Genomic DNA, 11,760 nt, shown 5'->3' on the forward strand with positions numbered 1-11,760 from the left:
TTCACATTGTGTACCCTCTTACTCATTTAGAGAGACCACGAGAACAACTCCAAGTTAGTCTACATTGGCAGTTGTTTTTGAGGGAAGTTTGAGGCAACATGTTTCTGGGAGCGTAGTGTGGGGCTGGGATGTTGGGTGCTAGGGAGGTTTCAGTTTCCCAGTTCATTCATTGTTCTAAACAATGCTGGTGTTCTTTCATTGGTCTGGGTCTGCACCCATCTTCACACCACTGAGCCCGGCTTGCCCCCCTCGACACTAACTATGCACAAGGATTTTGGGCCCAAATAACTGGACCCCCGCTCTATTTCCTAATCTCACTGACATGTCTGTCTGACATTATGATTCTCTCATGGAATGTGAATGGTCTCCTAGATTTAATTAAATGCACTCTGGTCTTTCAGTAGGCAAAGCGAAATGCACCAGCAATCCTCATGCTGTAAGAGACCCACCTCTTGGATACCCATTGCGCATTCTTGGGCCGCTATGGCTATAACAGGTCTACCACACAGGATTCACTAAAGGCTTAAGTGGAGTTATCACAGAGACTCACCCATAACTGCAGGGTAGATATTCTGGGCTGGAGGGTCATCTGGAGGGTATCCCATCAAGCTCTTAAATGTATACATACCACACCAGGCCTCTAAAAGCATCTTAGAGGCGTGTCACACGGTATTGACAGGCTTTCCCCAGGGTGTCACAGTTATTGCAGGTGACTTTAACGTGGTCCCGGATGCCTCTGTGGACAGAAACTTCATAGACGTCACACAACAAAAATGTTCCAGACCTGGAAGGGGGTCTTGGGCTTTTGAGACATATGGAGAGCCAGGGGCGCCCATACATGTGAAAACACCCACACCTCACCTGCCCACAAAACCCTTTCATGGATTGATTTCATACTCTTCCCAGCCTTTAGGAGTGCTGGGCAGATATAATGTTGCATAGGCTGAGTAGGCTTCTAAATGTTGATACTTATTCCTAACACAAAACAAACAAGGTTGATAAAGATCTTGCCAGAGGATTGATGTTGTTGTTTTTGGCAATGGTACAACTGATGTTTGGTTGTCTTTCTTTTTCTTTTGGTTTTCTCCCTCAGGATGGTACCACCCGAGTCTCGAGAAAGAGACAGTGGTAAGTATATAGGTGTTCTTTTGGGGTTAATCTTTCCTATACCATCAACACACTCATTTTAGTGATCAAATGAGGCGAATCGACTTTGTTGTAAAAATAAGCATGCACTTTGTTTGTGCTTGAGGGACTCCTCCCTTAAGGTACTACTCCCAAGCAAACCAGGAATTCTTTCCTTTCTGATCCAGTTCATGCTATTTAATTAGGTTTCCCGTTCTGTCTTCTTAAGCACCAGGTTTTCCCACCCAGTTTGCATCACAGTGGTCAGGTGTGTTCCCACCAGGTTATCATCATCTGGTTTGAGTAATAGGTCCTGTTTGAAACGGACCTCTTTCTTAGGGCCTTGTAATTAGGAATTATGGGAGTTTAAACAATATGTACATTTCAAGCTCCATTATATGTTAACAGCGTATTTTAAAACCCAATGTGCAGCACAAGAAAATCCTTCACTGTGACCTCTTCCCCTCCTTCCACAATCCCACACCTTCCCCCTGGTTACTCACCTGCTACACTGCAATTCTCCTGAGTTGCGGTGGCTCATCAGCATCTTCCACACCTTGCTCCATGTCTCCGGGGTCCCGTCAAGGCCGGTGGCGTCCTAGACTGATTCTGCTATACTTTGGGTGGCTACCCTGCAAGTCGACTGTGGATTCCTTTCTTTCTGGATATCGGCTTTCCTGCACGATGTCTCTTCCACATTTGCTGCATCCTTTTTTCCACCTCTTATCAAATTGGTCTGGTTCTTGCCTGTTGGGGCCCCTCCTACCTGTCCAGAAACATAGCGGTAACTTGTTAGTGTTATTGGTTGCTGGTGTCTAACTTGTTTAACCTATTCTTTCCTTTTCTCATAGGTGAACCTGGCTTGCCAGCAACCATCAGTGTGGACCCGTGGACTTTCTCTTGGTAAGTAGGGGGGCTCTGGATTTACCTCCTCACAAAGCCCCAGAGTCCTTACGCGCCACTGACTCAGAAATACTCCCTCGTGGCATCTCTGACCACTCACCTCCATGCATCCATGAACAGAAGGGCAATATGGTGGCTCAAAGCTTGGTACCTCATAGACCAAGAAACAACAATTTCCTAGCCACTGAGATAGAGGGCTGCTTCAATTGTAAACAAGACATAGTTGCTTCCAAGGGCATTCTGTAGGTGGCTGGGAAAACCACAGTCGGAGGTCTTGCCAAGAGCCACATCAGCAGTAAAGAACGTGACAAGCATAGGCAAGTTGTGACACTCAAAACACAAATCCTTTCGCGGGAGATACAATAAACGCTCGACCCAGACCCCAGTCTGCTCTGTTAATTGGAACTGGATAAAAGCTTCCTCTAACAGCTTGCCCTCGACAAGGCTTGTCAATACTGAAGGACAAACTCTCAACAAGTATATGAGCACGGGGACAAGTCTGGTAAACTCATCTACTGGTTAGTCACGTCGGACCTGCTGTCTAGGATTGTGCCCACAGTATTGAACGAGAACAGGCGCCCACAAATCTCTGCAGCAAATATCGCCCAAGTATCTGTAAACTACCACTGCTCACTAAATGTTCAAATCCCCAGATCACCTGAGGAACAAGCAATTCCAATTATTCCAGATACCCAACTACCTGAGTTGTTGGGCTCTCAAAAGGCAGAACTGGAGGCCCCACTAACCTTCAAACAGGTTACCAATGGGTCTCAGACCTAAACCCTGAGAAAATTCTAGGACGAGACGGTTTCCCTTTAGAATTCTATCACAAATGTTGAGACCTACTGAGCTCAACCAAGGTTGAGTTTCCTACTGACCTAGACCTAACAACTATATTACTGATACACAACCATGGAAAACCACTGGGACTGTGCCCCTCATACAGACTGATCTCTTTAATTAATACATAACGGAAGCTGAAGATTCTTGCCCGCAGGCGCCTTCTGGTTTTCCCCTTCCTGATCTATCCAGATCAGTGCAGTTTCATCCCTTCCCGCAGTTCTCAGCACTGTGTCTAAAGATTATGCGTGGCACTCGCCCATTGGCACATGCAGTGGCACCTCAGTGCCCTTCTCATAGTTGATTTTGAGAATGCATTCAACACTGTTGATTGGTTGCTCATGGAGGCAGTGCTCATCATAATGGGTTTTGACCTGCGCTTTTGTCGACATATAAGCCACCCCGGCTTCCCAAGTGCAAATCCATGGGTTATTGTTGGTCCTATTTCCTATTAGACGCAGGATGAGCCAGGACTCCCCCCCTCTCCCCACCTCCTCTACTCCCTGGTCATGGAGATCCTGGCCAGCTTAATCCGCTGTAACGTGCAACCTCAGGGTAGGAGCTGAGGCTCAGAATGCAAAGAAGGTATAGTGTTATATATGGGTGACATGCTACTATATCGTACCCCTCTTCAAGACTCCAGCCAGAGAGCACTTCCCATTATCTAACCTTCACAACTGGTCCAAATCCCTGGTGGTCCCGATGAACATGGCCTAAAAGGTGGCTGCTGGTGAGCCTTCATCCCCCTGAGTTGACTTAGTTTCAGGTATTTAATGGTCTTTATAGGCCTAGAACCTGACCTAGACTCTTAATCTGAGGCAGTTGGTGACATGTAATAGGGAGGATTTGCAGCATTACTCTTCATGTCACTTGCCTAGTGGCACTCTTCAAGATGGCAGTCCTTCCTCGCTTCCTGTACACCCTACAGAATATTCTTCTGCCAATCTCCACTCTACTGGAGTTCCAGGACATCGCAGCAGCCATCCAAACTTTTCTATGGGCTGGTGGCCAGCCCCAGATCATGTTTAACAAATGCTGTCAGACCACAAACAATGGGGGGCTTGGCATGGCAGATACCAGATTGTACTACTTGGCCTCACAGTTAGTGGGGATTAATGGCTGGCTAAATGTGGGATGGAATGACAGGGTTTATGAAGCCAAACTCTTGCTCTTGAGCCTAGACAACATTCTTCACATGTTATAGGAGTATCAAACCCCACAAATCCTCCTAACAGTGACTAAGGTGGTCCTGCAGATCTGGAAAGGAACTAAGAAAATGATGGGCTAGAATGGGAAACCTACTCTGGTGAGGCATGTGGCTTCACTATTTTGCCCAACTGGAAGGGTTCTCCATGATTGGTGTATCCCACTTTAGTGATTATGTTCTTCCCTGAACTAGAGTCATACTTCTCATTATTCATAACACAGTTTCATAAATTTCTTCAGTTCAGACATGCATCCACCAGAACTTTAAGATCTCCCCACGTTCAGGCCACTACAGGCCACAATTTGTTAGGTCCACTGGAAGGGGTATCCCAAGTATATCAATCTCTAATTCGTAATGCAAATTCTCCCCCTCATAAACAAATGGGAGGAATGGGTGGGCCCTGTAGACAGAACCGACTGGAGGGATGCTCGTATGGTCCCCAGCACTATAGCCATCTCCTCTGGACTAGGCTTGACACAACGGAAATACCTTTACATAACATATTACACACTTAGCCGATTCCCCGCTGTGCGGCCCCATAGGCCAACTTCTATCACATGCCCTAGTCATCTCCAATCCTTAAACCATACTGGCAGTACAATGAGCAAGAAAGGACCTGGGTGCTGGAGCTCCCATCCCTCAAACTGACAACAAGCATAGCACTCCTGGCTTTCCTGAAAGACACGAGACTCACACGTACAAAGGTACACTGGTAGGCTTGGCTACGCTCCTGTAAATAAGGGATATTGCTTGTTTCTGGAGCCAAAGGTGGGTGCCCAAACTCACTGACTGGTAGAGGGCAACAGACTGGTGTGCCATCATGGAGGAGCTGATTTGCAAAGGGAAAAAGCGATAGATAACAGTTAGCCAATACAAATTGAGAAAACTTTATTGAGTGAGAAATGCCGACAATGTCACAAAATCAAAAATGTCCTTTCCATCCACAGCACAACCTAGGACACAGGAAGAGAGCACAGGAGCAGAGGAGGTTGAACATGTGGATGAGCAGGCAGGGCAGGGGGACTCCGACGATACAACAGAGACCACACCTGTCCCACAGAGAAAGCTTACTATTGTGGCACCACTGCCACCACTGGAAGTTGACACAGAGTCCACAGGGGAGGATGATGCTCAGGCAGAGTCAGGGCAGCGTGTGACACAGATGCCAGAACATCACACCCCCCAACATAGGGAGCAAGGAGCAGTGAGACGCAGGCCAAGGGCAAGCACCGGCTTTGCCACAGATGAAGAGGCCACAGTGTTTGCTGGACTGGAGGGCAGCAGGCTGCTGATACAGTGCCTGCAACAGAAATCAATGAGATCCATCAACCGGCAGCTGTGCACAGTCAACAAAAGCCTATGCTACATGGGGGAGGGCATCTTGGACATGGCAGGTGCCATTCGTGACCTGTGTGCAACTTTAAAGAGCGACCAGGCAGCCAGGCGCAGGGTGAGCCAACGTTACGACAGCCGTCTGAACAGCTACACTAAGGCAGTGAACCACCTGTGCACTGCCACTAGCCAGCTGACACGTCACACCGTCAGCATGCAAGTGGAGATGTCCCACTACTGCCAGGATGTGGTGAAAGGCCTGGTGCAGGTCACCACTGCTGTGGAACAACTGCAGACAGCACACACAGGTGGCACAGCACTCCTGGGCTCAGGGGAGAGTCAGGAGATATCCAGCAGGAGCAGCATCACCCCACCAGTGCCTAATCCAAGAAGGCACAGTGGGAGACAGGGTGCAATGCCTGTGGACTCAAGAGAGGGCAGTCAGCACCCAGAACGGGCAGCAGCAGTCCGTCCCAGGAGAAGATGAACTGGCAACACCGAGTCACGCAAATGGGTGAGGCAACCCAGTTCTACAGGACTCTAGACTTGCATGAACACCTGCACTCTGGACCTAACATGTGCTACGTACAGCAACACTCATTGAGAGGGTCAGGCTATGTGACAAAATATTATCCTGCAGTTAAGGGTTTGAGTAAACACAGACGTGCTACAAAATATCTTTTGCATCATGTCATTATTACTCACCTAGAAATAGTTCTGTGTGATCTCATCCCGTCTCTGCCATCCGGCAGCTGCCCCAACTTCAGCTGCTGGTCTGCTAGGGGGTTCTGGGCCCTCATCGTCAGAAGTATCAGTATCAGTATCAGTATCAGTCAGTTCTATTGGGATGCCTTTTTTCATAGCTATGTTGTGGAGCATTGCACATGTAGCTACAATCTTGCAGCTGTTGTCAGGGCTGTATTGGAGTGCTCCCCCACTTTCATGCAGGCAGCGGAACCGGCTCTTCAGGATCCCAAATGTCTGGTCAATTACACAGCGTGTAGATTTTTGTGCACGGTTGTACCTCCTCTCCCTTGCATTTGCTGGATTTAGGTACGGTGTCAGGATAAACTCCTGTACTGCATATGCACTGTCACCTGCAGGAATGGAAACGAGAGGTGAGTCAATGTCCCACACCCCAAAGATGTACTGTATGTTGGGATGTTTGACATGCATTTTCCCAGCAGGTAGCCCTCACCACACTTGCCAGCATTGAGATGTCTGTATATCCCACTATGTCTAAAGATGAAAGAGTTGTGAGTACTGCCTGGGTATTTAGCTACAATGTCATTGATGATATGTAACCCTGAGCATAGTTTGCGTAGTCGCGATACTCAAAGATGTTAAAGCGCTACGCGAGCGGGCGTAGTTGCTTGTCGTGCCTGTTCGTGATGCGTTTTTCTTGTTCAGGAATGTGTTTTGCGTGTTAGGAACGCTGTTTGCAAGCTTGGGGATAGTATCTCGGGAACTTGCCCATGCGGCCGCCTATGTGCGCGGCCATCTTGTTTTTCAATTGTCCCGTTCGCGATCCCTTATTTCCTGTTCCGGGTCGCGTATAGCATGTTTGCGATGCGCAGTTCATGTTTGGGAACGCGTTTTACTTGTTTGCGATGCTTTTTGCGTGCTCAGGGGAAAATATCACGCAAACTTACCCACGTGATCGCTATGGTTCTGGGCCGGCTTTTCTATCCTCCCTCAATCTTTGCAATCCTTAGTTTTTTACACTGTTTTTTTAAAATGTATTATCTATCTATCTAGCTCTCTGTCCCTAAGTCTATATTTTGCATTTTATTTCTACTTTTACTGTGTTTTTTTACTATTATACTGTTTTATATTACTTCCTTCTTTAAGCTCCTATTTCTTCCCCTAACTTTATTTTTTCCTTCTAACTTTTCTTTTCCGCCTCCCACACACCCCAGAACCATGGCGAAGGGTAGCACTACCAGCTCCAAGGGCAAGGCGACTGCGCCCAAGAGCCTTGCGGCAGACTGCTCCCTGCAGGGGTGCAGGCCCGGCAGCTTTTTTGCGAGGTTGAGGTGGCTGCCCTTGTTTTTTTTGTGCTGTGCCACCTCCCCTTGACCTTGGCGGAAGGCAGCAGGCCAGGCTCCGGGAACCCTACCCAGGAGCATCACTGCCGGTGGGCGAAGGTGTGCCGGGCAGTGTTTCGCTGCTCAGGGGTCCGGCGCATCCATAACCAGCTGGCCTACCGGTGGTCAGACATCCTGGACCGGGAGCAGGACCTGTTGGACCGGTGGCGAGGTTGTGGGGCTGGGTGAGTAGCTAATAAATAGTAGTATAAAGTATTGTGTTTAATTTTTTTCTGAATAACAAGAATACTGCTGCTTACATTGCAGGTAAATAGCGTTTCAAAATCTTCTGTGATTGTAGGACACAGGTGCTCAGCGCTACTCTTACTTGTTTGCAACTTTGTGCTAGCTTGGGCTGATTATGTAAGAGTTTACTTTAGAGGACTTAAGTTAGGTAATGCTATTGCTAGAGAGACTCTAGTCCTTCCTTTGTCCTCCTGTCAAATAGTGGTGGCTAGATTGATAGGTTTAGTTAGTATTAGTTGATATTATTTTAGTAGTCTGCAGGATTCATCCTCTGTCACTGAGTGCTGCTTACCCCAGTCCATAGTAGAACCTTTTGTAGTGAGTGGTAGGCTTAGCAGTGTCAGTCACTAGCAGAACATCAGACGCAACCAACCAACAATTTGGTGTATGCACAAATTTATGCAGGTGTCCTCCATCTCATCTATGCATTTTTGAGGGCTAAAATAAATGGAAATGCAGACTTAGTGAACAATTTGCCCGTCAGGAATAGGTGGGCTAGGTCAGGTGGTACTTAGGCTTAGTTTCCATTCTGGAATCAGAATGGAACACTGGATTAGTGTTCATAAATAAGTAGACGGTCCGTGAATCCTGTAATAATACTACTAGTCGATCTGATTAGATAGGTCAATTTTATTACAATTGTTGTTTCCTAAAATGTTTTTTGAGCGTTTAAAAAAAATATTTTATTTGTTTCACAGCAATCATTAATGTTTGTCTCTTTCTTATTATATCTTACGTGATCAGCAGCACCCACGGGCAAGAAGACTGGGTCCGAATTGGCGGGACAACCAGAGGACAGCTTCTCTACCAAGGGCTCTGCTGCTGGCCCCAGTAAGTCCTCCAGTGGTTAATATTAACAATTATATTTCCCTAACGTTCACTGCACCTTATTTTTTCTGAACTATTAATTCTAGTTCCACTACCTAATTCTATTTTTAACAACATCTCTTGACTATCTGTTTCTAAATTCTTGTTATCCATGCCTCTAAGTTCTAACTGCCTCTGCTATGACTCTCTGTACTACTACTATTAGTCTATCTGTAGCTAAGCTTGCCCAGTTGGCCACTCTTTATTTAAGGTTTTAAATAAAACTCAGATTGACCAATAGCTCTAGCCACTGAGTCCAGTCCTTTGGGTTGTCCTCTTCTAGTCTTCTTAATCCTGAGGATTTGACAATTCCCACCAACAAAATGCCCAACCAGATATTCGACTATTTTTGATAGGATATAGTACATACTACTACTGTTGTGGGTATTCTGCACACCCACATATAGAACTAAGCACAAGAAAATAGGATGTTGGTGATGGGAGGTTCGACCTTCCTTACACCTCAGTCAGAACCCACAATCCCCTGACCGACCAGCTATAGTGTCTCATTAGCTTCCCGAACCCCCACCCGAAGATACCCAATGATTACACAACCCAGAACACCCTTTCGCTCACTCACTCGGGTAAGTCCACCACCACACCAAATACCACAGAGTCTATGTGTAAGTTCAAAAGGTTTATCTTCAACTAACAAGCTCTTTACATTGTTCTATAATTCAGTATACTACAGCCAGCTCCAACAGCAAAATGCATAGGATTAGAACAATAAACATTGTTATAAGTGCATAGAAGACAAAAGATCTGTGCTAATTCTGGGAGGCCCCTCACCGTAGAACGTAGAAGTATTGGTTACATGCATCATAAGCTCCGCAAATCTCTGGTTTGTAGAAGGGAATCTTCCGCCTGTTATGAGAAAAATGGTGCACGTTAGATAGTATAATGCAAGCATTTCCCAGTCATGCCAAAAAATTGTAACATGTTATGGCTAAGCAATACGGACTAACCGAACTCCATAACAAAGTGGCTTATTTTATGACCTCTTGTACGAAACACTCAGACAGTAGCTGTATGAGCTCATGTGGGCTCAAAGGCGTCTTACTGCACAACACAACAAGCTGCGAGGTAATGTGCGCAAAAGACATGAAGCTGAAATGGTTGCAAGGCTCAGGCTAACTTTGCAAAGAGTAGACTATAATGACCCTAGGGACCATAACACTACTAGTGTCTACTAAGCATGGGTGAATTTTGCGAATCTGGCGTTCGCGAATTTTGCGAATTTGCGAACTCGCAATCCGCAAAATCCGCGAATTCTCGCGAATTTGCGGATTTTTTTTGTGTGTTCGCAAGGATTTCTGCCAGTTCGCGAGGGTTTTGTACCAGTTCGCAATTGCGAACTTACACGTCGGCTCGCAACGGTCGCGATTATGTTGTTTCTACGTCTGGTTCATCATCACAGGTTCCCAGCACCCTCTGTTTCACCCCTGCCACCCTCTGTTTCACCCATGCCACCCCTGCCCTGCTTCAACTGACATGAATTAATTTGGGGTTGATTTATTAATGTGTCACTGTTTTAAAATTCCAGTCTGGCACCTGCTTCCTTATCTGTACTTTGCTTTCTGTTGCAGTGCAATTTTTTTTTCCAGGACCTTTGTGGCCTACTTGTAGCGATTCTATGATCCGGCTGTGAGGGTCAGAGCAGGGTCATACAATTGTTGCAACTAGCAACTGAACTCTGGAGGGGCCCCAGTCAGGAAGCACTACAGGGAATGGTTACTAATGATGAATTTGAACTTTTGCACCTGCTGAGTGCTTTCAGTTTAGCAAAACTCGTTTTTCTGCAGAACAGCATTACAGCAAGTGTAATGCCCCAAACAAGCTTACTTGTGAAAGTTGATTTCTAATCCAAAAGTGATCCAAAGAAAGTCAAAAGGCCTCAAATCCAAAAAAGTGCAGACAAATGTCAACCTGAGGAGTTATTCTCATAAAAATCATCATTTTCAGAAGGTCTATGCTGCTTGCTCGTGGATTTCTTGTACAGAATTGCAATTTTTGTAATTTCGCGAGTGCGAGATTGTTGCTGCCCGCCGCACCTACATGTTCGCAATTGCGAACCTACACTGCACGCCGCAAAATTGTATCACCAAGAAAAAAAAATCCGCTGCGTGCGAATTTGCGGATTTTCGGTAAATTCGCGAGCGTTCGCGGATTGCAAATTTACCGAAAATCCGCGAGCGGAACGGATTTTCCGCCCATGCTTAGTGTCTACTGACTCTACTCTCTAATACCCGATCTGGGTGATGTATGTTGTATATGTATGTATGAACTTGTTTTTCAATCTTGCTAGCGATAACGAATAAATAGAGGGAGGTGTACAGCATCTAAAAATGTGTAATGGTTTTTCTAGGCATACTAGCGACCACCAGCGACCACCAGTGTCAGCGGGGCCAGCAGCAATGGCGAGGCGGACATTCTGGAGGGGGCAGGAGATGCGGCACCAGCAGGAGCTACAGAGGGTGAGTCAGCAGCAGTGGCGGGCGGTGGTAAGTTATATTCCTTACTTATTGACATTACACTAGCTGAAAGGGTGTTCACTTCACTCAATGTACTGTTGAGACTTAGTAAGTATGAAGTTGTAGTGAACGTTATACAACGGTTGAAGAAGACACCCTTTACTTAGCATTAGCATTAGGAATAGCATTAGCAGCGTGAGTTGAGTAACCAATGGCCTCTTCTATCTGACTCCAACTCAGCTGTGAAAGTTTTATGGAAAAGACTAAAAGTCAGATCAGATGACCTTGACGGATGTGTTGAACAAAAAGGGAAAGAAGGGTGGAAGGAGGAAGGAGGAAGGACGGGCGAGATGTAATATGACTGGCGGAGAAGGATACGTTGGAAGCATGCATAAGGATAGGAATCAGATGCATGGGTTTTTGAAGGATGGGTGGAAGGTGAAAGAAGATGCCTGCCTGAGTGGGCGACACAGTATCGGTGGATACTGGATAGCAAGAATCATCAGTGGTGTTTGGGTCAAACTCAAAGCCAAGACAAGCAAGGAAGGACTCATGGGTGGTTGTTGGTGAAACAAACTAAGGTTTGTTGAGAGATTAAGAAGAATGATAGACATTTACTTTGAATGGATGGATGCCTGGATGTATTCATCATAGATAGCATAGGTGGAGACTATAACTGGAT

The sequence above is a fragment of the Lissotriton vulgaris genome, chromosome 2_1 (assembly GCF_964263255.1).
Source record: "Lissotriton vulgaris chromosome 2_1, aLisVul1.2, whole genome shotgun sequence".
Lineage (NCBI taxonomy): Eukaryota > Metazoa > Chordata > Amphibia > Caudata > Salamandridae > Lissotriton > Lissotriton vulgaris.